Genomic DNA, 27,273 nt, shown 5'->3' on the forward strand with positions numbered 1-27,273 from the left:
TCACAGTCGGCACTGAGAGGCGGCTTCAGAGTTGCCAGGTCCGCAGTTTTTAATTACTTTTAACTTTAATTTTAACTTTAATTTTGGCTGCAAGAAATATTTATTACATTTTTGGGCTTTCAACTGAAGATCAGCACTACAAACACATATTGTGTTAAAGTAAAAAACCTAGTATATGTACAGTGGTGCTACAACGGTTACTTATTTTCCAATTTTGGAACTTGTTACTTACTTGGAGGAAATCTTGTTGAGTGGATCACTGTAGAATGTAGATGCGTGCGTTTTGTTGTTTTATTTTAATCAACTGAAATCACCTAGTGCATTCTTCTTTGTTTTCACCCGTAGTTTTCATGAGTAAGAGGTCAAAGTATGAAAAGCGTTATAACAAAAATTGGGAGAAAGAAGCCACATTAATGGATATGCAGTGTACCTTGTGATGATACTAAGGCTTTCTGTCTCTATTGTAGATGTGACATTCGTGCCCATCATAGTTTAGTGAATCATGCTGAAACGACAAAGCACAAACAAAATGCCTCACCTTTTTCAAACGCACAGACTTTACTTGATGTCGGTTGCCATGTAAAAACTATAGGCAACACTGTCAAGGTACGAGTTGAAGCTGGTGGCTCATGTGGCGTCTCATTCCGGTATAGCAACAGTAGATCACATAGGAGAGCTTGTTAAAGACATCTAAGGCAAAGACATAGCACTCCACCAAACAAAATGTTCCGCACTCATCAAAAATGTTCTCGGCCCTTTAGTGCATGAAGAATTAATCTCAGACTTAATGCAGTTAGACGGTAAGGAGACTGTCTACTCCTTAATAATTGTCGAAAGTACAGACATTAGCTTAGCTTAATAGGGATGTGTGATGGTGCTATACTACAGTTATTTGCTAAATTCTATTGAGACAACATTTCTGGGAATAATATTGCTTGAATCAGGTACAGCAGATGCAATATTCAGTGTGTAACAAAATTGACTCCAGGCATAGAATTCAACTTGCTTTTGCATGATTCAAAATCTGACTGCAATGTAGCAGAGAAAATTAAAGAACGCTGTCGTGATTATCTACTGGAACTCGTAAGGGAACTGCGTCAGAGACTGCCAACAAATGTGCAACAGCTGGAGTCGCTGGCTGATCTGTCACCTTCTGTCGTCCCGAGTGGCTTGCTGGGACAGTGCACTAGTGGGGGGGGCAAACTGCTCTGCAAACAGTAGCTGAGAAAAAAAAGGAACACGTTAATGGCATCATCTCGCGAATTGATACCTTTCATTCGCTAACTAAAAAGATTACAGTATGAAAGCTTATGAGGCAACACAGGCCCCTTCTTCAGGCAAGATGTAATACAGAGACTGGAATACCCCGTGTTTATATAGGCACTAGGGCAGATACAGCATTGGAAATCCTTTAACTGAGATATTTTCTGTTTCAATCTCAGGAACTGGTTCCCTTACAGAAAATGTTTCAGCACGTGTGGAGCACATCCTTAAACCCCTTGCCTACAGCACAAACAGCTACATCCAGGACACCACTGGTTTCCTAAAAAAAACTGTTTGTCCCTTACCTAAGGGAACCTTACTGGCCACAATGGATGTTGAGGCACCTTACACAAACATCCGCCATGATGATGGCATATTGGCATGTGAAACATATCTAAAACAACATCATTTACCCACAGTCAGTTACACAAATGATTAAATTGACTGACACACAATTTATTCTCATTTGGACAAGACTTCTACTTGTAACAAATGGGGACTGCAATGGGCTATCGGTTTGCACCTCACTATGCAAAACTATTTATGGCAAAATTGGACAAGGATTTTATGTTAACCTGCATCTTTAAACCAACGTTGTATCTCCATTACATATAAGACATCTTCATAATCTGGACTACCATTGAAAAGAACCTCCTTCATTTTCAGAACGAATATACAGTAACTCTTTCTACCCCAACATAAAGCTGAAGCTTAATTACTCAAAAACAGAAGCCATCTTTCTTGACACATACTTTTATAACGTCTGTTTTTCACAAACAAACAGAGAGACAGACGTACCTACCTGAGAAGTGATAACTCCATCATTCCATCCGTATTTGCTCAGACCCAACAGACAGATATAATTAATTAAAAATATTTAATTTGAAACTAAACACATTGGCCTAGGTGGACAGTGGGGTGGCTTAATGTATCTGTCCATGTCAACCTATACAGTTCTAGCTGTGTGTGTGTGTGTGCGTGTGTGTTCTCTTCTCCATTTTAGTCATCTAACATAATGTATGCTTGTTACAGCAAAGAAGCTTTCAGTTATCCCCACTTATAAATTTCTTTGAGCGTGTATGTGCATGCACTTGTATCTGCCTCTGTGTGTGCATGCATATTTTAATAAATAATGCATCTCAAAAACTACTCATACAATTACTCGTCTGGTTTCAGAGCACAGAACAGCTGTGAAACCACTCTGCTTTAGGTAACTAATGATTTGCTATTTGTCAGGCGATTCATGGAAAAATCAACATGTTAATTCTATTAGACCTTAGCACAGCATTTTGTCCTGTCAAGCAGCACTGCACTCTAATGTTACATACTTCCTCTTGGCCATATTATTCGCAGCTCTGGACTAGGTTATCATTTTTATTCAGATCATACTCAGATCTTTGTCAGTGTTAAAAGTGAAAGTTTCTCAGAGTTTCCTCAATTCACAATTTGCCACAGTGAAATTAAAATCTGTATGGAATATAAGTCTTTAAAATTAAACTGCAACAAAACTGAAAAGTGTTTTGAACATGGGAAATGTGCAATATAAATAAAATGTATCATTATTATTATTACTACTACGGGCCTTGTCCCATGACTAAATAGATAAGACTGTAAAAATCCCAGTTAAACAATTTCTATGGTAATTATCTTGAATATAGCACATATCCATCAAAAGCGATTTGACCTAAGTATTTGCACATAGGTCAAAACGCTTTTGAAGGATATGTGGCAAGTACTGAAATACACTGGACCAAAAACAACAGGCCTGGAGTCCTGTAACAATACAAACATGAATCAACTCTTTTGAAAAAAATAGCTCAATTATTTTAGATGTTATTTTTGTACATAGGTCTCACTATTCAGGGTGGATATCTCAGAAACTGTTCATTCTAAACTTTTGTATCTTTGCTAGGAAGTAGTCATCCAGGAGCGTTATGCAATGCAAAGAAAAAGCATCATTTTATGGGATGTAATGTTAAAATGTAAAAATCAGTTTTAAATTTCCACTTACACACACACACACACAATGCTAAAAATATTTTTCTTGACCTTTTGAACATCATAGAATTACAACCTGAACTCAGTAGCAAATGTCTGATTCCATCATTAAACATCCATTTACATGGAAGTAAGCACTCAGAATGAGGAGTTTCTTCATTGACAGAGGATACTCTTCTCAGGTTGAACAAAGGGCGCTTAATCAAGCCAGGAATAGAGTTATCCACTTATCCAATAATGAAACCCACATCCCGCTGGTCTTTCAATTCCACACCAAAGCTAATGATCCATTAGATCATTAAACAAACTTTCACCATTTTGCAGAATGATCCTTATACAAGCATCCTTTTTCCCAACCCTTCTTTGATGTCCTTCCATAAACCTCACAACCTATGTAAATTTCTCATCCATTCTTCTCTTCACTGTGGAGAAGCACATTCTCAACCAGGAAATTTTAGCTGTAACATTAGTTGCTGTGTCACTTGCATATATGTCACCAACAATGCCATTGTATATAATCCCGTCAGTCACATGAGAAATAATAAAGTCTAAAAGATACCTATTTCGATTATCATATCAACAAACATGAACACCTAAAGAATAGTCAGTTTGGGAAGGATTGAAAAGAAAAGGAAAAAATGTAGACGAATAAAAACTCCAAATCAAAATGGCTTAATTCAAATTAGACAGTCGGATCAAACTACACTTTATGTCCCTCTTAACAAATGACATTACAAGATAAATCCAACCTGTTGTAGAGGTTACAGTTGTTCCGACTCAAGAAAAAAACGCTTCAGCTGAAGTGTCACTGCTTCTTTGAAACCCGCGCTCGCGCTGAGGACTCACAAACTAAGTGTGACTCTAGGGGAAGCTTAAGCAAATCGAGTACAGTTCAATGCCCCCTGTTATGCTGTTGTGTTTCAAGGTATTCCGCTTATAAACTGTTATTATGAGTATAATATTCTGTGAATTAACGCAGAGCCCACTTCAAGTTAATTCTGAAATAGCGAAAAAAATGTTAAAAGCAAGCTCCCCCGCCCAATGGTTTATTCATCTGTGCTGTGTATCACTCTTTGAGAACGTACAGAACATTGGTTATATATTCCATGTACTCTGCTTATTTTAGTACATTACCGGTTTGTAATAATTGTAATATCTGCAAAAACAACGTATTCAGCTTTCTCAACTTGGTGAACTTAACATTGTCGGAGACAAACCATTAATGCAAAGCTGGCAATTTACTGCAACCATTCAAACGGAAATAACCGGGGGAAATATTTACGTGTTACATGTGTGGAGCCATGTGAGTACAAGGTGTTTCTGGAGAGCGGGTTCCTAAATTTGCGTGAAGTAAACATAGTTCTGCTAAAGCCGATCAAGAGGTACTTTTTTCTCTCTTTAACTAACGGTATGATACAGTGTTTAAATTTATTGTGACGTAGTGTGAGCTGGCCATAGTTCACCAACTATTTAATTAACTGGTAATCAACTTGTTGATTTCCATTTATGTTAATTGGTTTCTACTTTGTTCTGTGTCTGATTTAACAAATCTGTGTCTTTATTTCTACTAATTCCATATTTAGTAAAATGTATATTTCATTTTTGGGGAAAGATATCCCAAAGAAATGTAAGAGAGCCGGGGGGGTTTACTGAAATACCCTTAGATGTGTCTATGGATCAGGTTAAAAAATTAGCTTTAGGTAGAAGCTGTACGATTAAAACGTTTTCGTTAAGGAGTTAAAACTAGATAGTTTGTCAGTGATGATCAGATTTGATGGGAAGGATCTGCCATATAGAGTTCTTTTAGGTTAATTGAGTTATATGGTCCGAGTATATGTACCACCACCATGTTAGAAAAGAAGTGATACGGCAAAAACAATATACTGACGAACATAATGTGACAGTTTTGGGAAAGAAATTCAGGTTTGAGAAAATGGAGCGTCACTCAGAGGAAGGGAGGAGTTAGTAAAACACTACCTGCTCTGGTCGGGGGAGGAAATGTAGCAGTAACAGACATTGACAAATCAGAATTATGAGCAAAAACTTTTGTTAATATACTCAGTTCAATACATTTAAGTAAAGAACGAATGTTTTGCAGAGAAGCGGTTTTAGCATGCAGTCCACAAGTTGATAAGAAAAAAGAATTGGATGTGGAATTTACATTATTAGAGCTTAAACAAACAATAAATAGTGCAAGACAATCATTGCCTGGGGTGGATGACATATATTCTAATATGTTTTATCATTTATCAGAATCTAATCTTCTGTTGATTTTGGAATGATTTAATAAAATGTTGGAAAAAGGGAAACAGCATTGTCATGGAAGATAGCAGTTGTCGTTTCTACATTAAAACCCAATAAGAATCGGTCATACTTGTCCAATTAGAGACCCATCTCATTGACATCTCATGTGTGTAAGGTTTATTGTCCTTTTATTCTATTTAATGATTTTTTTTTATCTGTTTCATTGTTCTATTCAGGAAAGCATTTGTATCCAATGTTACATATACCCTGCTGTTTTTTTTTTTCTTTCTAAGACTCTGTCAAGCACCTTGATCATATAAATAATATGTATTATTATTATTATTATTATTATTATTAAACAATTTTTTGGAAAGTCATGGAAAATTTGCTGTACTTCAAGCTGGATTTTGAAAAAGGGAAAATGATAATGCACTCTGTATTGAGTTTGCAATCAGATATTCATAAGGTTCAAGTTAATAAATAGTTTGTGATAGCAGTTTTCATAGAGAGAAAACATGATATTGTATGGACAAAAAGATTATTGAGCAAACTGGAAAAGATGGGAATAAGTAGAAGAACGTTTAACTGGATCAAAGATTTTCTAGATGAAAGGAGGGTAAATGTCAGGGTGGGATCATAATTTTCAAAAGAATGCTATAGAGAACAAAACTCCACAATCAATCAATCAACATTTATTTATATAGCACATATTCATACAAAAAAATGTAGCTCAAAGTGCTTTACAACATGAATAGAAAAATAGAAGACACAATAAAAAATAAACATAAGTCAACATTAATTAACATAGAATAAGTAGAACAAGGGAGTGTATATAGCCTTGTTTAATATCATGATTAATGAAGTCTTTGATCATATTAGATAGATAGATACTTTATTAATCCCAAGGGGAAATTCACATAATCCAGCAGCAGTATGCTGATACAAAAAACAATATTAAATTAAAGAGTAATACAAATGCATGTAAAAACAGGCAATAACAATAGTTATTATTAATAGTTCAGATATTTCAAAATCATTGTATGTAGATGATGGTGCATTATAGAAATAGAAACATAAAATATATGGTAAATAAAATGCAGCATGCCCTTTATCAAGTAGAAGTATGGCATCATCAGTGGGGGTTTAGATTTTCAAGAGTCAGTGCTGAAATTCTTAGAAATGGGGATGGAAAAAAATAATGTGAATAAAATAGAAAAAAATGGAAGAAACCCATTAATGTGCTCAGGTGCTTGTTTGTGTATGATTGGAGTGCGAATAGAAAGTCTCTTAAACAGCTGTACTGTATATCGCAACTATTAGGCCTATAATTGATTATGGATGCATAGCATATGTGTAAGCTTCACAGGTAGTATTCTAACTCCTTAATGAAATATAAACACAGGCTTTGAGAATATGTAGTGGTTCTATGAAATCCTCTCCATTATCAACAGTATTAGTAGAAATGGAAGACTCCTTTGTATTTACACAGAATTCAATTGGCAGTGGTCTACTGGATTAATGTGAGTGGACACAATGGCAGACATCAAGTATCAGCAACGCTAGAAGACTGTTGGGAACACCGTAGTAATAGTCCGTTTTGGATGGTTGGGAAATGAATGGGCAAAAAATCTTGGGGTATTTAAATATGAGCTTGTTCCCAGTGTACCTGTTTCAGCTGTTCCACCATGATTTTTCCCATTGCCGATGGTGGATTTGATTTTCCAGGAGAAAATGAAGGAAAAAGCAGAATGTAACAGTTGTGGAAATCATTAATCAGTATGTGCAAAGGCAATATTTTGGATTATTTCAATATATACAGATGGTTCAAAAGATCCAGTGACTGATCATGCAGCAGTGTCAGTGTATGTTTCAAATTAACATTAGAAAAAGACTGACCAATAACTTGTTAGTATTTACCTAAGCGATGATGGCAATAATTATGACTCCCACCCTCCTATTAGTACCTCCTGCTTTGCTCTTTTCCACCACCTTCTGAATTTCATATAGATGCCTTCCTTTCTTTATCCCAGCTGTGGTGCCAAATTGATTTGATAGATGTGTTTGTTAAGGCTTTTGCTTCTCCTTTATGCAATGGCACTGTTACATCTGTATTCTTAATACTGAGTGACCGCTTAGCCAAGTTATCAAGTACCTACATGAACAGGAACTCATTGGAAATGGACAGCTGTGCCAAGAAATTTCAGTTTCCAAAACTGTTGCTGTAACTCTATTAATATATCTGGCCTATATTTTAAATGTACTGACTTAATACTTGATAGAGCAAATGCTGAATGAGAACAAACTAGTACACATTAAACCTTCTTGCTGCAGCACGTGTGGATGTGCCATCCTGGAGAAGTTGGACAACCTGTGCAACTTCTGTAGGGTTAAGGAATCGCCTCATACTGCCAGTAGAGATAATTACTCAAGCCAAAACTAGCATGAGTGGAAAACCAGCCAAAAAAGATCAAGAGGGAGAAACTTGAAATGACCTCCACATGTAAAACCAGTCCTGTTTTGAGGGTTTTCTAATTGTTGCCAATTTAGTGCACCTGTCGTTAAGTCCATGAACACCAATACAGCTGAAAGTGATTAACAATGACCTCAGCTGCTTAACCAACCAGAAAATTATCAGACAGGTTTAATTGACTTCATGCCAGGCCCAATAAAAAAAAGTGTTCCTGTAATTTTTGTGAGCAGTGTATTACTGAGGTCTACTGCATATAACTAGCAAAAAATACATCTTTAAAAAAAAAAAAAACAATTCTATGGAATAGGAGATTATTACAATACAAAGGATATTAGGACATTTGGCAATATAGTTTCTCAAAATGCCTATTTCAGTTTTTAAAAAGCTTTGAGCTTTTTGATATTGTTTGAGAGTTTTTTTTTTTTTGTTGTTTGTTTTTTTTAAACCCCCACTCTCTGGTAGGGAATTCTCTCTGTGTCTCTGCACCCTACTCCAAATCAGTAGGTGATGGTAATGCACCGTTTCCGTTGGTCTGCCAACAACCTCAAAAACCCAGAAGAAGAAGCATACATGCATTTTGCCTGCGAACTCGTTGCACCATTCCGCGTTCTATACCAAAATAAACTGATTTGATTTGAGTTAATACTTTATTCGATATATACAATTTTTTGTATTAAGAATTTATTTTTTGTATGCACAACTTTCTCTCCAGAGATGCTCAGAGTTTTGGGGTCAGATTGCAGGGTTAGGTATTTGTATAGCGTCCTTGGAGCAATTGCAGATTAAGGGCCTTACTCAAGGGCCCAATGGAGTAGCATCCCTTCTGTAACTGCCAGGATTCAAACCGGTTACCGGTACCAGTTAGATTGGGTAATTGTTTAATATTGTTGAACTGAGAATGCCACATTAATCATACCTCGTTTCAGTTGTGAACTTAAAAGTTAGCATATCACTCTGATTTTTCAGCCTAACATTCACATGCACATAAGAATATATTTAATTGTGTTGAACTAGTGTATTGTTTCTTAAGCTTAGGTCGTAGACATGTCTGTGATGATTTGCCATTTGCTTGTGTGGAAGAATTTGCCAAATTCATTAAACTGAAGTGTTGAATGATGTACCACCTGCTATTTAACGTACAATTTATTGTGACAGTATATGAAACAGTGCCATTGATGGGTAAAGGAGCACTTTCCTTTCCTTGGCATGAAAATATAATAACCACTCTCTGTGTAACATCCTATTAAGTAGTGTAACAAATACTGACAGCAAAGACATGAAGAGGAAAGGAGGAGAAAAGTGTAAATGACAGGCAGACATTTGAAGTGAAGAGATTGTAACTTTAGATTCAAATGTCGAAATGAAAATAATGAGTATGATGAATTTCAGGGTGTTATAAAAATCAAGTGAATTGGGTGGTAGTGTTTATATAGTCTCATAGTTGTGTTGTACGCTAAGTGCCATTTAAGTGTCCATGAACAATTCCTTTTGTTGCTCTTTGCATGTTCACCATTATCTAAATCTGTACAAGAAGTGCAAAGAAGATTCTGCATTAGATTTAACAAGTTGTGGACAAATGTTGTTCAACAAATTTCAGACTATTTATAGTGTAAAAGATGTATTTGTTGGACCATTGAGAATTGAAATAACAAAAAAATGAAAAAGCCTTTTTTTCCTCTGTTAATTGAATTATTAAATGGAGACTGGGTTATATTAAAATATTTTTGAAAACATTTAGAAAAATTTTTGTTAATGTATGCAGTTCATTTAAAAAAAAAAAATTATATATAAATGTATATATACACATACATATATACAGGTATATACATATAAAATAAAAGACAAGCTAAGTAAGCTACATCGATTAATTTTTTTAAATGCTTCAGTCCTAAACTGTCATCATTTGTCAAGATACCAACTGTCCTGTCATGCCATCCTTTCAAAAATCAAATATCATATCCTCATATCTCAGTCCAGTACTTTCTTTCTCTTAGTTTTACTAAACCTAACACTAAGCCTTTCCATTGACAGTGATATATCTTATGAATCTATTCTGATTTTGAATGACAATAGTTGTTTTAGGTTCACATCCTAAAACCTAAACCCTGTGTGGAGTTTTCATGTTCTGCATGGGTTTACTTCAGGTGCTCTGGTTTCTTCCCACAGTTCAAAGACATGCAGGCTAGATGAATTAGCAATGCTAAATTGGCCCTTGGTGTGTTTGCCCTGTGATGTACTGGAGTCTTGTCCTGGGATTGTTCTTGCCTTGAGCCCAATTCTTCCTTGCTTAGGATAATAAGGTTTGTAAAAATACAGTGTGTGTATAATTTTATATATAATATGTGTGTGTGTGTGCTTGTGTGTGTAAAATATCTTTCTGTGTATATGTATAATGTATTTAAAATAACAATACATAATTAGATATTTATTATTTAACTTTTTTGGTCTGGAAAGGATGTGTCTCCCTTTAGCCGTATGCCGAATGTTTGTCACATTACAAACCAACAACATCTGGTTAAAGTGATTGACCTATACAAACTGGCAAAGCTTAAGTGAGTGTGGCACCCTGACCAAAATATGTTTATCTGTTTAGTCTGATTGTTGCTGAGATAACTGCAATATTGGATAGAAAGTCAGAAAATATGGAAAAAAACATGTGGGCTTTGTGTTTGTTAGATTTGGGATTTATAATTTTGAAATTATAAAGCAGAGATAAAATTTAAATTTAAGTAGCGTGGGTTTGATGTGGAATGAAATTAAAATAAAAAAGAAGTTATGGCTTTGGTAGTTTCCATAGCCTAACTCAGGGGTCTGCAAACTTTAAGACATAAAGAGCCACTTGGACCCGTTTTCGAAAAGAAAAAAAATCTTGGAGCCGCAAAACCATTATAAAACAAATCTAACACTGCATATATTGTTTCTTACCTTAATGCTATATACAGGATCATGCAGTTAGCTGTCAATCTGAAGAAAAAAAGGACTTTTTCACTTAACAATGTAAAATATATTTTTGCACATTAATAGCTAATTAAAATATTTAATTTACCTGGTTAATGGGATTTTTGTTCCTGAACCTCAGTGCACAGTGTCTGCACATCAGGGCTGTAAGACGTCACCTTCATTTTCACACAGGCTTGCAAGCTGTCATCTGTGAGGCGTGATCGATGTTTGTTTTTAATATAGTTCATGTTGGAGAAGACCTGCTCACATACATATGTGGAGCCGAAGATCGACAGCACTCCAAATGCATACTTTTTCATGTTTATATAAGTGTTGGGGATGGCATTCCATGTTTCGAATACAAGTTTGTCCTGTTTGGGAAGGTTTTCAATATCAGTCCATTTATGATTCTGAGCCAGAATGGCCTTCTGACGGGCAACATCCTCAAGAGTAGCGGTCAAGCATTTGAACTTGGACACCCATAGATCTTTGTCGGCTATATCGGCCAATTCCATCTCAAGATCAGGTTGACTTACACCTGTAAATGCAGTCATATTCAATAGGGATGGATCGATCTCCAGGGGAGTGACAGGGAAGGATAATGTGGTTTTTTCCTCTCTGAACTCACAGAATCGTTTCCCAAATGAACTTTGCATTGCGGTGATTGCAGACTTGAAATATTCCAAATTGATTGTATCATGACTTTGTTTGAACTCTCTCAAAGAGGGAAAGTGAGACAGTGTGCCTCTCTGTAAATCTTTGACAAACACTGTCAACTTGCGCTCGAATGCCAAAACCTCCTCCAGCATATGCAGGGCTGTGCCTCCTTTCCCCTGAAGGGTTGTATTTAGCGTGTTTAGATGTGCTGTCATGTCTACCATAAAATGTAATTTTTCCAGCCACTCTGGCTGTTCCAGCTCAGCAAAGGTGAGCTCTTTGCTGTCCAGGAAGGTTTTTACTTCTTCCAAACATGTGACAAAGCGTTTTAGCACCTCGCCTCTGGACAGCCACCGGACCTTGTTGTGGAGCAGGAGGTCAGAATATTTGCTTTCAACCTCATCCAATAACAAACGGAACTGGCAGTGGTTTAGACCCTTTGCCATTATCTTATTTACAAGCTGAATGACCACATCCATCACTTTTGTGCATTCCGGCGGAAATGTTTGAGCACACAATGCCTCTTGGTGCAGGATGCAATGAAATGACAGCAGCCTTCTACCCAACGCCTTCTGCAGTAGAGCCACAAAGCCCTTCTGTGCTCCTCTCATGCTCGGTGCCCCATCAGTAGCTACTGAGACCAGGTGGTTAGTGTTTATTTTTTTAGCAGTTAAAAAGTCCAGGACAGCCTTACAGATATTCTCACCCCTTGTTTGGTCTTTTAGTGGTATCAGCTCAATCAGTTCTTCCTGTGGCCCAAAAGAGTTCACAGAGTTCGGCAGAACAGCGCTATTTGTTCAATATCACCAATATCTTTGGACTCATCACAGGCAATGGAGTATGCCATAACTGAATTAATGTCTTGAATTTGCTGTTTGCTAATGTTTTCTGCCATTTTTAGGGTTCTGTCTTTGACAGTCTTCGCAGAGAGTGGCATGTTTTTGATTTTCTGCACAATTTCATTTTGTTTTTGACGTCCATGTATAGATGTTCAAATATTAATGAATGCTTCTTTTATATACTCTCCATCGGTGAAGGGCTTCCCGTGCTTGACTATTTCCTGAGCGGCCACAAAACTAGCATATGTTGTGTTATTTGCAGACTTCACCCACTTCCTGAAATTATTTTTGCTCATATTAACCTTCCTGATAAGTTCTGCAACAGATTTTCGTCTCTCATCTCCATCTGGATATTTTTCAACAAAGGCTGTGTGTTTATTCTGGAAATGTCTTGCAACATTGGACTTTTTGTGGTTTGCTAATTTCTCACCACATATTAAGCATACTGGTAAACCAGTCTCGTCAGTAGAGAATGCAAATGATTCTGTCCACGTATCATTAAACACTCTGTTTTCTTCAGAAATTTTCTCTTCTTGCCTTTATCCATGGTTGGCCTACCAGGGGGTTGAAAACAGCAACGTAAGTAGAAATCACAGGGCCCCATACCAAAATTTGCTATGCCCACTTCCCCTTCCTTTACCTGCAACCTGTGTGAAAATTGTTCGCGTTTCTGCCGCAATACCACTGTACCGCTAAAAATCACAGATCACCACCATTACTGGGCCAATAAGCCCCCCATATAATATGCCAGTAGCCAATAGGAGCCCCTACAATATGCTAGTAGCCATAGCTCCCCTACAATATGCTAGTAGCCATAGCTCCCCCCTACATTGTGCTAGGAGTCATAGTCCCCCCTATAATGTGCCAGAGTCCAATAGCCCCCCATATAATGTGCCAGAGTCCAGGCCCCCCATATAATGTGCCAGAGTCCAGGCCCCCCATATAATGTGCCAGAGTCCAGGCCCCATATAATTAGCCATTGGTGTTAAAACCCCTTATCATTCGGGGTCATTTTTGCTAAATCGCTTGTAATTCGACCTCTCCAAATTAGAATCATTGCTGTTATTGAACTATCTGGAGTATAAACACATGTTTGGTCTCTTTGTAAAGGTAACATTCTCTAGTTTCACCCTTAGTAGTCAGAATCACTGTAGGTGTGACTGATCAAAAGTTATGCACATTAGAACTCACAAAAAAAACAAATTTTTTGTTCTCGCCTAAGTTTTTTTATGAAAATAAAGGAAAATAAAGCTGCAGTAGGTAGGTGGGGACAGAAACACACTATGTACCAACAGAATAACTTGTTGACTACTCAAATTTCAAATTTGAAAAGAATACCTGTAAAAATGACATTTTTTACACCAGTTTTTATGTGGGCATGCCCAGGGGCTTTTTAGAGGGACCATTATCCACATTTTGGAACATATGGAAAAAGTGTAATAACTTTTGAATGCTTCAACCCACATATATCAATGAGGGCTCTACTGAAAGCTTACACCTAAAGGAATCTATATCTACACACAGTGTCACTATTAGTTATGGAAATTCATGTTCCATAATAAAAACAATAAAAAATACACATTTCTATGTAAAAATAGTCAATACAAGTTATGGGCCAAAAATATATTTATATTTTTATTTTTACTTTTTTTTATAAAATGCACACAAACTATATATATTTCTTTTACAAACTGTTACAACACAGCTCAGCGTTTTCCATGTGCCACTTGATGGCAGCAATCACTAGCAAGCAGAAAGCACAAGGCGTGGCACGTCACTCTCTGCCATTACATGTCCCTGTGCCGGTTGAATACTTTCAAGCGTACATGCATCTATTATTTAATCGAGCGTTTATTTACGTTTAAACTTCTACTTTTATTCATATTTAAAATGCGAAAAAACTTGGCGAAATCACAATAAACAACCACGCACCAACTCTGCAGACTGGCACAAATGCCACCTTCACGCAGCTCCGATCGTTTTGTTTACAAGTTAGTATGGCAAGTTACATATCAAAATGCTCGGCTGCTCATTGGCTGTAAGTTTTGAGTGTCAGTCACAGTGTCCAATCAAACTGGTAGATTCTACCAGAGTTCAGAGCTATACGTCATCTCAAAGCTTTCTGTGACACTGGTTGGCTATACGAGGTGCCAGTCAACCCCAGACCCGTCGTAATTGGCCAACTTAGGTGTCTTTCGGAAGCTAACACTTCCGTGTTTCATGCGGTAGCATGGTTATCGCCGACAGAAACAAATTACGTCTAATATGAGCAATATAAGTGAAAAAATTACGTAGGTGGTCTCAAGTTATGAAACGTTTTCTGGAGTTTTTGTCCCTTTGAGAATATATCGTGTGTTTTGGACCTAAATCGTTTTACTGGATTATATTCGCTGGAGCCTTACGGACACAATGGGATCAATACTGCTCGGAAATATTGATGTTTGACTTGCAGGGGTCTTCAAAGGTAGGCACAGTCAACTCTTAAAAGTATGTACTTCTCTATAAAAAAGGCTTTAGTGTCAGTGCTGTGGTTGTTGTGTGTCAAAATGGTTTATATCATCGGAAAGACGAGACTTTGAAGTTTCATTTGATGGGTAGGGTGTCGAGATGCATGGCAGATGGGCATGCACACATTACTGTAATGTTTTTAAAACGCTGTTATGTCCCGGGACCGGCACGTGTGCGCGTTAAGAGAAAAGAAAAGAGGGAAAAAAAAGTGTGACTTACCTCCTGAGAGCGAATCACGCGCCTTCCTTCGGCCCGGTCCTCCTCTTTACGGCAGGCTCGGCAGCGCAGCGGCAGTCTGGCGGCGCGATGACGCCTGCACCGGTCCGGCGGCCTCTCTGATAGGCTGCCAGCCAGCGGCAGCACACACGCCATCCTCCGCGGCGAGCAGCCTGACAGGTAAGGCGGCGCCAACCATTCTTCAGGAGCGCGCCGCAGCCACTGAAAGACTCCGGCCCGCGTGACACACTACCAGAGCCGCGGCAAAGGTGAAAAAGAGCCGCATGCGGCTCTGGAGCCGCGGGTTGCCGACCCCCGGCCTAACTCTTTGAAGTAAATGAGCATGATTTTTGTTTTGATTACAATTATGGGTTGGCTTTTTAAATGTGTATGGTCACAAGAGTCATAAAAAGGTTTGGGACAGCCACCCGTATAATAGTCCCTGGCTGCAAATGGGTAAATTGCTAGCACTGATGTGCTAAGAACGGAGTCCAAAACAGAACTGACCAGTAAACCCTGATTCTCTAAAGAATCGCAAATCCAACAATGGCAATCACTTTCTGTTCTCCCAGATCTTTGGAGAGATGAAAAATCATGGAGGGTGGGAGCATCCTGGGAAAGTTTTCATTTAATTAAATAAATATATTTGTAGTAAAATTAACCAGTTTATTAAAACTAAAATTGAAATTTATTGTTATTTCATTTAAGTCAAAAATGTCTTTGAGTTGTTGAACTCGTAAGTAAAAAAAATATCGGAGTGCAAAAGTTTAAATGAAGTAGATTGGAAATAAAAAATTCATAAAATGATAAATTCAAAATAGTTAATCAAAAATTTCCTTATAAACAACATTTTTGGTAAAGATGGTTTCCTGTTGTTGAATCAGTTCTCTCTGGTACGGAGTAGTTAAAACTTTCACTTTAACATCACATGAACGCCGGACTCTTGAAAGGCAACATAAAGTTGTCCATATCCAAATACAGGCTCAGATAGATAAATCCCTACTTTGTCCATGGTTTGTCCTTGGGATTTGTTGATCGTCATGGCAAATGCAGCCTTAATGGGAAATTGGCGTTGTTTAAGTTTTAAAAGGTAATTCCCGGTCAGAACTTGTAAGGTCAATTCTGGGAATCAAAACAGTATTGTCAGTATGGGATCCTGTAAGCACTTGTGCCTCAATAAAATTTGCTCTCATGCTGTTTACGACCAACCATGTACCGTTGCACAAACCTTGTTTAGTATTAAGGTTTCTTAATAGCATGACTATTGTCCCTACTTTAAGGTTAAGATTGTGTTGTGGTAATCCGGCTGGGTTAATAGTGTTTAAATATTCTAAATATATGGGAAACTAGCAAAATACTTTAAGGCAAAGTAGTGCCTTAAAATTTTTATTAAGAAGAAAATTAAACCTTTTTAAACTGAGGGAAAATATACCAATAATTATTTAAGGATCTCTTTGTATACCACATTGTCAGTTCGGCCCTCCGGTTGTAATATGACCAAGCTGTGCGCTGAGCTTACTCTTGAGCATGCAACGTACAGTTGGCCATGTGAAAAGTAATCTTGTCTCAAATCTCACAGCTTGGATTGCTGCTGTCATAATCGGTTTGAGTTTCATGGTTTGTTTCAATTAAGACAGTATTTGAAGGACTTGTGTTGAAGTGACATTCGGCATCTGTCAAACGTTGTAAGCATACAACCGGTTTCATAGATAACTTCGCATCCAGCTTTTGAGAGTTTAAACATTCATAAATATCAAAGTGTCCACTACTGAAATCGTCACCTGTGAATCTAAGATGTTTAAGAGGCATTGGCTGTTGTCAAAAAGTGTAAAATTCCAGATTTTAGGTGCATAACCGCAGAAGGCCGCCTTACCACTTCTTTTAAGTTTAGCTTTTGGAATTGTAAGGAGACACTCATTTGAGGATCTAAGGTTATGATTTGGGATATAGGGTGTCAGATATTCCGAAATATAAGATGGAGCGAGATTATTTAGGGCTTTATAAACCATAAGCAGAATTTTAAAGTCAATTCTGAAAGACACAGGTAACCAATTTAGCCGTCCAGAAAGGAAGAATTAATATGTGTGGTTTGAACTATGTTTTATAAGAACGCTAGGCTGATAATGGTTGAACCTTGGAACATTTTGTTCTAGTTCCACAGTGGAAGACTGCTTCACAGTTCAGTCTGGTCAAGAAGTATTTGGGCATCCTTGCATTATTTGTATTTTGTAATTTCTGAATTTTTCAGATCAGTTATTTCTTTACAAACATGGTACAATTGCATTTGCCATGCAAAACTTTTCTAAAGTTAAATGTTTTCTACAAATTAAAAAAAAAATCTGCACTGGCTGTTTACAATGGAGGGTAATGGGCACCAAGGAAAAGCTGTAAAATTTACCAAATACATCAATTTTTCTACTCAAGACGGCTGTTGAGTATTGATCCACACCTTCTATGTTTCCAATGTGACAACAAAAGGGATCTGGACTAATTTTATTGCATATTCCTGGTACCATTTTTCTTGTGGTAATGATAAATTTTTTATTCGCTCATGCAGATTCTCATGTAAAAAACCAACCACATGGTTCAAAACTTTTATTGTGATTTGGTGCGTCTGGAGGAAACAACGAACCTGGGGCCTCATTTATAAATGGTGCGTATGCACAAAAATATTGTGTACGCCCTTTTCTACACTCGCATTGCGATGTATAAAAATTAAACTTGGCATAAAACCACGCAAATTCTCACACCAGCTCAATCCATTGCGTACGCAAGTTTTTGTCTCAGTTTTGCAAAATGGCAGCACCTGGCGTCGAAGCAGTGCTACTGTACCTGTGTGGTTTCCTATTCTTTTTTAGATTCACATTTGGCATCATCAAATACACTGAAACTAACCCCATATTGTTTATTAGTTTAAGGCATCTGATTGTAATCAACTTTTAACAATATAATGGTCCACGGAATTGCCAAACTATTCTAAATACTATAGCTGCTGTAGCGTTATTAATCACGGTTCACCACTCAGAGTATTTTAACCCAGTGTATCTGAGTGTGGAATCACAGCTCTACAGCAGCTGATTGAAAAGAGGATTATTGGGATACAGCATTTCGCACATGCTGCCTTGGCCATGTGCACAGTCTGTTTGAACTGCTGCTATATGGCAGACACTACAGAACCTTTCCTGTCATCACCTGGCGGCTCAGAAATACTTTCATCAAGCTCTAAATGCACATAATCAGTCCATCATGTGTTCCTGGTAGAACTTCTGTATTTATAAGTGCAATTATCTCACTTTAAACTTGCACTATATTTGAAATATTGTGCAATCTGAGCCAGTTATACTTACATATTTTATATTTTTCATTTTTTTTTATCTTATTTTTATTATCAGTAACGGCGCACTGCACGAAAGCTCGCTTAATAGTTTTCATACTCTTTCTCTATACGTTTAGCATTCGTTTGTTCAGAGGTTGATGCGCTTGCTGTTTCCTAAGCAGCTATTGTTTTCTCCATCCTAGCAGCCTGCCTTCTCCTCTTCTTTTGTCTGCATCTTTTCGCATTAAAACTAATTAAGTCAGTGTTTGTGTTGCATTTACTTAGTACGTTTTCCTTAATTTCTCACTTAAGCTGGCACTTAAGTCTTCAGTTTGCCACAACAATGATTTAAGATATGAAGAGTTAGCGGCAGTGACGGTGAAGGTGGTAGGAAATGAGAACAGTGCCTGTACAGTGGAACCTCGGCTCACGACCGTAATTCGTTCCAAAACTCTAGATGTAGCCCGATTTACTCGTGACCCGAAGTAATTTCCTCCATAGGATTATATGTAAATACAATTAATCCGTTCCAGACCGTACGAACTGTATGTACAGTAAATATATATTTTTTTAAGATTTAAGCACAAATATAGTTAATTATACCATAGAATGCACAGCATAATCTATACTAATAAAAGGCAAAGCCCTCACTGACTCACTCACTCACTCACTGACTGACTCATTTATTCACTCATCACTAATTCTCCAACTTCCCGTGTGGGTGGAAGGCTGAAATTTGGCAGGCCCATTCCTTACAGCTTACTTACAAAAGTTTGGCAGGTTTCATTTCGAAATTCTACGCGTAATAGTCATAACTGGAACCTGTTTTTCTCCATATAATGTAATGGAGTTGAGCTCGATGGCCGTGGGGGGCGGGGTTTCGTGTGGCATCATCACGCCTCCCACGTAATCACGTGAACTGACTGTCAACGCATTACATAGAAAACCAGAAAGAGCTCCAAAAAGCGCTGAAGAAAACATGCATTATACAATTGAGAAGGTAGTGAAACAATAAGAAGCGAGCGAGTGACACATACTGTACAAGCATATTCATGCCTGCAGCTACTTCGGAAACAAAGCACAGTGTAAACCTAAAGTTTAAATTAAGTTCATAGACAGACTGCCGCTGGCGTTTGTCATGCCCACAGCTAATGCGGGATACAAGTTTAATGAGAGGACGCAGGATATAAACGACAGTTTTGATCACTTTCTAACTAAGTTCAAATTGCTAGTAAAAGACTGTGCTTATGCAAATTCCAAGAGACTGTGTTTGTGGGGGGATTGACAGTTAAGGCGGGTGGAGGAGTGACGTCATCATCTCCCCTCCCATTCACCTCATTTCGCTCTGAGCTGAGCTCCGCGGCTAACGCCGTCTTCTGAAGCAACTTCGTCACACTGCAACCAAATACTCACAGAAAAATCCACAAGTTAATACACACGCTGTTTGTAGAGTTTCTCCACACTGAATCCTCCAGGCACTACTTACAAAAGGTTACATTGACAATCGTGTTATGTGATTTTTAAAATGTTTCCTTTTCTTAGCACAAGCACAGCTGAGAAGCTTCGATGCATGTGCTCCATAATGTGTTAAAAAAATAATGCATTTAATCAAACTTTGTATTACAAGCAAAGGGGAACTTTTGTCAATGCATGATTTCCTGGTACACTGATTACATTGATCAGCACTTCCCGATTCATTTTACCCTCGCACCCTCTTGTTTTGAGAAGAAGTATGAAAAAAATGAGGTTAACACGGAAAAACAGATCACCAATTCAAGCTTTATGAATAATCGATTTGCCATCAATAATTGTTTTGGTAAAGCCATACTCGGTGTAATCCTCCTATTTTTAAAATTTTTCCTTTTCTTTTTCATAACTTCTTTAACACACTACTTCTCCGCTGCGAAGCGCGGGTATTCTGCTAGTCTATACTAATAAAAGGCAAAGCCCTCACTGACTCACTCACTCATCACTAATTATCCAACTTCCCGTGTAGGTAGAAGGCTGAAATTTGGCAGACTTATTCCTTACAGCTTACTTACAAAAGTTAAGCAGGTTTCATTTCGAAATTCTACATGTAACGGTCATAACGGTCGACAAAGTCCGCCATGTTGAACTTTCTTATTTATGGCTTCATCTTCACGAAATTTGGTAGACGGCTTCCCTGCGCTAACCGAAACCGATGTACATACTTATTTCGATGGTATGATGCCACTGTCTGCCGCCATATTGAACTTTCCAACGTCACTAATTTTCCAACTTCCCGTCTAGGTAGAAGGCTGAAATTTGGCAGGCTCATTCCTTATAGCTTACTTACAAAAGTTAAGCAGGTTTCATTTCAAAATTCTATGCATAACGGTCATAACGGGTGACAACGTTCACCATGTTGAACTTTCTTATTTATGGCCCCATCTTCACGAAATTTGGTAGGTGGCTTCCCTGCGCTAACCAAAACCAATGTACGTACTTATTTCGGTGGTATGATGCTACTGTCGGCCGCCATATTGAACTTTTCAACGGTCTTTGTTACTTATGGGCCCATCTTCAAGAAATTTGGTATGCAGGTTCCCAACGCTAACTTAATCCTACTTACTAGGGCTGGGCAAAAAATCGATTTCATCGATTTATCGATTTTGTAGTTTAAAGCGATTTTTATTTTGCAAACTCGAGTTTTTTGCCACAATAGTTTTTTCGGACTTTTCCACGTTTCGTCTTTGTTGGTTACCGTAGCGCGATATGAGCCAGCCCCCGCCCCACCTAACACAGTCAAAACAACATGGCAGTGTGTAGCGGAGAACTACTTCCAAAGAAAGGCACAGGTAATTACGTAATTTGGAACTGGTTTGGTTTTGATGCAGCAGACGAAACACAGAAGAAGCCTTGCTGCAAAATATGTTTCAAGGCTGTTGCTACTGGAAGCAGCAGTACAACAAATCTTTTCCAGCACCTGAGGAATAAACATCCCGAAGAATGGGAGAAGTGCAGCCGACTCCGTAGCGAAAACATCTCCTCTAGCACACCTGCTAAAAAGCAAACTACACTTCCAGAGAGCTTTACAAACTGTGTACCTTATGATAAGAACGAAGCGCGATGGAAAGCAATTACAGAGGCGATCACGTTTTATATTGCCACAGACATGCTGCCAAGTTATTCTGTCGAAAAGCGAGGCTTTAATCACATGCTGAAAGTATTAGATGCGAGGTACGTTGTCCCCAGTCGCAAGTATTTCGCCGATGTAGCGCTGCCTCACCTGTACAATACAACTCAGGAAAAGATCCGCAGTGAGCTGGAGGAGATGCAGTTTTACTCAGCCACAACGGACCTGTGGTCCAGCCGGACGATGCAGCCATATCTGAGTCTGACGGTTCACTACATCAACACTAGTTGGACTCTGCGCAGCATCTGCCTTCAGACAGCGTATTTCCCCGACAACCACACTGATGACATAATTGACCATGGCTTAAAAGATGCTCTCAGCTCCTGGGGACTTTCAGAGGAACGACTCGTCTGCATGACAACTGATAGTGGCACCAACATCATAAAAGCCCTTAAGGACAACAACTGGCCCAGCTTGCAGTGTTTTGGCCACAGACTCCACAACGCTATAGGTAAGAGTTGGTGTAAGAATAAATAGGTGCACATACTTGCACATTGTAAAGTACTGTTTGCTTATAATTTAATAGCCAGAACATGGTATATATTTCAACTGGTTTACACACATAGACTGGGTTACATAAATAAACCTGACTTTTCCTTAATCTGCATTCATTATACATTAGTTTAATACAACCTACATTGTTCCGTACAACCTACATTGATGCAAGCAAACTGGAAGTTGTCAAAAAAAGAGCGGTGTCTGAGATCTCTGCTCTCTGCAACTCTACCACAGAGGAAGCTGGTCCCTCAGCTGTTCAAGAGAACACCCCACCAAAAAAGAAAATGACTCTGGGTGCCTTCTTTAAAAACAGTGCACCATCCACCACGCCACACCCACAATCTGAGAAAACAAAAATTGACACTGAGCTTGCAACGTATTTCCTTATTCCAGACATATAGCCAGACACAGATTCTCTTGAATGGTGGAAGCTGCATCAGCCCAACTTTCCAAGGCTAAGCTTACTGGCCAAAAAATATCTTTCTATTCCAGCCACTAGTGCCCCCTCAGAGAGGGTATTTAGTGTGGGTGGGAGAATAGTTACCTGCAACCGGGCCTGCCTTAAGCCAGAGGTTGTGGACAGGCTCATCTTTCTTGCAAAAAATGTTTAGAATGAGCATGCACAATGTTTCAGAGATCTAACAAGCACGTGTTTTGTTGTTATAGATAAAAGTTTACATTTGTTCATTCTTTGAGCAGGCTATATGTCTGCCACAGGCATGTTTCATTTTTTATATTCACACTATACTGAGAAGAGTTTATTTTTTTTAATTGTAATGTTATATGTTACAACATTTGTAATTATCTGATTTCTTGAACAGAAAATTTAAGCTACTGTGAAGCTGTTGTACTTTTGCTTAAACCTGGGTTAAAGCTTGAAATTGTTGAATGACAGAGCCTCATTTACTTTTTGTTTTGGCATTCTACGCATTTTAACACTTGAGGACAATCATAGCAATAAAGGTGCACTTTTGACACTATATCTGATGTCTGCAGCCATTTTTTTAGTGCATTGGAAAAAAAAAATCGAAAATCGAATCGATACTCAAATTTTTCTTTAAAAATCAAAGAGTTTTTTTTTAGGCAAAATCGCCCAGCCCTACTACTTACGTACATATATATGTCCATAGCCTGCAGCTCGGTCACCGTGTGACGCGGCGTTGGGTCCCCCATCCCGACACCTTCCACGTTGTTGGCTGCCTGCCTATATAAGGCCGTCCGTCGCTCCAGTCTCTACATTCCCTTCCTTGCTTCGCCATGGGATTCACGCTCCCTGCTGATAACTACAGCCTTTTTATTTTATCCACGGCTTCTCCGCTGTTTTATTGTTCATTTATTACGATTATAGTTATTGTGTAGGTATTTTAGACTTACTTTACATTGTTCAGGTACCCATTTCCTTTATCATTCCAACTGTACCCCCATTAACATGTCTATCGAGGTGATCACCATCGATCAAAGAATTGTCACTTACCGAGTGGTTTCCATGCGCGGAGATGGCAACTATCTTTTCCATTCTCTTTGTTACATATTGCGTGGCCATATCAGGCTCAATTTTGATATCCGGAGGAACATTGTGTCTTATGTATTGAATGACTGAGACAGGTTCAAGGTGTGGACTCATGACGGTACAGGAGATAATTATACTACACAGGAGCACTATAAGAGTGAAGTGCTTAAGCCCTTCACCTATGCATCTGCATGTGAGTTGATGGCTTCCGCTGAATTGTTTGGTTGTCGCTTTCAAGTGTACCGAAATGGCCAAATATTTTACACCTTTCGACAACCTCCAATACCTCTTAAACATCTTAGATTCGCAGGTGACGATTTCAGTAGTGGACACTTTGATGTTTATGAATGTTTAAACTCTCAAAAGCTGGATGTGAAGTTATCGATGAAACTGGTTGTATACTTACAACGCTTGACAGATGCCAAATGTCTCTTCAACACAAGTCCTACAAATACTGTCGTAAGTGAAACAAACCATGAAACTCAAACCGATTATGACAGCAGCAACCCAAGCTGTGAGATTTGAAACAAAATTACTGTTCACATGGCCAACTGTACGTTGCATGCTCAAGAGTAAGCTCAGCGCACAGCTTGGTCATATTACAACCGGAGGGCCGAACTGACAATGTGGTATACAAAGAGATCCTTAACAAATAATTATTGGTATATTTTCCCTCAGTTTAAAAAGGTTTAATTTTCTTCTTAATAAAAATTTTAAGGCAGTACTTCGCCTCTGCGAAGCGCGGGTATTTTGCTAGTAGTACACTAAATGTAAAACCATTGAATAACACTGAGAAAACCTTGAACAACAGAGAAAACTAACATTGCAAGAGTTCACACTATAGCCTTACAAACCACTCGCTGTAAACACTTTGTTTTTATGAGTTTTAAGCACAGGGAAAAAAATGAACATTTGAAAAATCCGTAATACAAAAACTAACCATAAACCACCAAGAAAACTAACCTTGCTTGAGTCGAGTTCTGGCATGAAGGCAGTGAGGAGGAAGTGAGGATGAACTGGGTGGAGAGGAGGTTACAGTTTTGAGGGAGAGTCCGGCTCCACGAGGGAGGAATGTTCTCCTTCAGGTGTTTTCTTTGTTCTGATTTCTTGGGTTTCTGGTGTTTTTAGCTTGTTTAGCTGGTGGATCAGACTTCACAAAACCATGGTTAACTGCAAAAGCACACAAGATACTGTAGAGCACAAAGCGTTCACAGCGAAAGCACGCATGTCTGACTGAGAACAATACACAGGGATAGGCTGAACACGTGCTTAAATACAGTAATTGGCATGTTCGAACCGGAAGGGGAACAAAATAGAGCACAAAGAGTTCACAGCGATAGCATGCACGTCTGACCAAGAACAATGCAACACGTGCGGAAATCATCGGCACACTCAAACCCAAAGGGAAACTGTCTTGTTCATATACCAAGTGTGTGGTCGTGAACAGATGCAAAAGTTTGGTGAACTTTTTGGTTGTAACCCAATTTGTACGTGTTCAGAGATGTTCGTGAACCGAGGTTCCACTGTACACATGTGCCACACAGCCACCCTGCTGGCTGCTGCCGAGAATTGATCTATACCAATAAAAGGCAAAACACTCACTCACTCACTTTCCAACGTCCCGTGCAGGTAGAAGGCTGAAATTTGGCAGGCTTATTTCTTACAGCTTACTTACAAAAGTTAAGCAGGTTTCATTTCGAAATTCTACACATAACGGTCAGCAACGTCCGCCATGTTGAACTTTCTTATTTTTGGCCCCATCTTCACGAAATTTGGTAGGCGGCTTCCCTGCGCTAACCGAAACAGATGTATGTACTTATTTCGATGGAATGACGCCACTGTCGGACGCCATATTGAACTTTCCAACGTCACTAATTCTCCAACTTCCCGTGTAGGTAGAAGGCTGACCCCATCTTTACGAAATTTGGTAGGTGGCTTCCCTGCGCTATCCAAAACCGATGTACCTACTTATTTCAGTGATATGATGCGACCGTCGGCCGCCATATTGAAGTTACCAATGTCACTAATTCTCCAACTTCCCGAGTAGGTAGAAGGCTGAAATTTGACAGGCTCATTCCTTACAGCTTACTTACAAAGGTTAAGCAGGTTTCATTTTGAAATTCTACGAATAACAGTCGACAATGTACGCCATGTTGAAATTTGGTAGGCGGCTTCCCTGCGCTTACCGAAACCAATGTACGTACATATTTCGGTGGTATGATGCCACTGTTGAACTTTTCAACGGCTAACTGAATCTTACTTGCATCCATATATACGTCTATAGCCTGCAGCTCAGTCACGGTGTGAGGCGTGTTTGGTCCTCCATCCCAATGCCTCCCACATTGTTGGCTGCCTGCCTATATAAGGCCGTCCGTTGCTCCAGTCTCTACATTCCCTTCCTTGCTTCGCCACGGGATTCACGTCTCCCTGCTGATAACTACAGCCTTTTTATTTAATCCACGGCTTCTCCGCTGTTTTATTGTTCATTTATTACAATTATAGTTATTGTGTAGGTATTTTAGACTTACTTTAATATTGTTCAGGTACACATTTCCTTTATCAATCCAACTGTACTCCCATTAACATGTCTATCGAGGTGATCACCATCGATCAAAGAACTGTCACTTAGCAAGTGGTTTCCATGCCCGGAGATGGCACCTACCTTTTCCATTCTCTTTGCTACATATTGCATGGCCATATCAGGCTCACTCTTGATATCCGGAGGAACATTGTGTCTTATGTATTGTATGACTGAGACAGGTTCAAGGTGTGGACTGATGACGGTACAGGAGATAATTATACTGCACAGGAGCACTATGAGAGTGAAATGGTTAAGCCCTTCACCTATGGATCTGAATGTGAGTTGAATGCTGCTGCTGAATTGTTGGGTTGTCGCTTTCAAGTGTACCGAAATGGCCAAATATTTTACACCTTTCGACAACCGCCAATGCCTCTTAAACATCTTAGATTCACAGGTGACGATTTCAGTAGTGGACACTTTGATGTTCATGAATGTTTAAATTCTCAAAAGCTGGATGTGAAGTTATCGATGAAACCGGTTGTATACTTACAACTCTTGACAGATGTTTAATGTCTCTTCAACACAAGTCCTATAAATACTGTCGTAATTGAAACAAACCATGAAACTCAAACCGATTATGACAGCAGCAATCCAAGCTGTGAGATCTGAAACAAGATTACTGTTCACATGGCCAACTGTACGTTGCATGCTCAAGAGTAAGCTCAGCGCACAGCTTTGTCATATTACAACTGGAGGGCCAAACTCACAATGTGGTATACAAAGAGATCCTTAACAAATAATTATTGGTATATTTCCCTCAGTTTAAAAAAGTTTAATTTTCTTCTTAATAAAAATTTTAAGGCAGTACTTCACCGCTGCGATGCGCGGGTATTTTGCTAGTTCTACAATAAAATAAAAATTAAAGAGGTCAATGGAGGTCAGTAATCACCCTGAAAGTGGATAGTAGATGTTGCGTAGTATAATTTCAGGCGAATAGTTCAAACAGTTTGCGAGCTACAGGTGATTTAAAATCTTGGACAAAACAGACAACCATGGTAGCGTATCATACAATAATAAAGGAATTCAATAGAAGAGAGAGCATATTTACAGATGATGACGACTGGCTTCTAAGTCGA

At 38.6% G+C, this 27,273-nt stretch overlaps 2 protein-coding genes across 4 annotated transcripts in view; one reads left to right on the top strand and one right to left on the bottom strand.

The window, feature by feature from the left end:
- Positions 1 to 4,212, bottom strand: part of LOC120540257 (centromere protein P) — a 337,335-nt gene extending 333,123 nt beyond the window's left edge. The window contains exon 1 of the mRNA XM_039770862.1: positions 4,011 to 4,212. The gene's annotated coding sequence lies outside the window, so the exon portion shown is untranslated. The remainder of the gene's footprint in view (positions 1 to 4,010) is intronic.
- A 116-nt stretch (positions 4,213 to 4,328) lies between these two features.
- Positions 4,329 to 27,273, top strand: part of nol8 (nucleolar protein 8) — a 109,428-nt gene continuing 86,483 nt past the window's right edge. Inside the window, exon 1 of one of the 3 annotated variants that reach the window (XM_039770852.1) lies at positions 4,329 to 4,669. The gene's annotated coding sequence lies outside the window, so the exon portion shown is untranslated. Of the gene's footprint in view, positions 4,670 to 10,228; positions 10,276 to 27,273 lie in introns of those variants that run through there. The other 2 variants (XM_039770851.1, XM_039770853.1) reach the window with 2 other exon arrangements.

This window comes from Polypterus senegalus, chromosome 12, assembly GCF_016835505.1.
Source record: "Polypterus senegalus isolate Bchr_013 chromosome 12, ASM1683550v1, whole genome shotgun sequence".
Lineage (NCBI taxonomy): Eukaryota > Metazoa > Chordata > Cladistia > Polypteriformes > Polypteridae > Polypterus > Polypterus senegalus.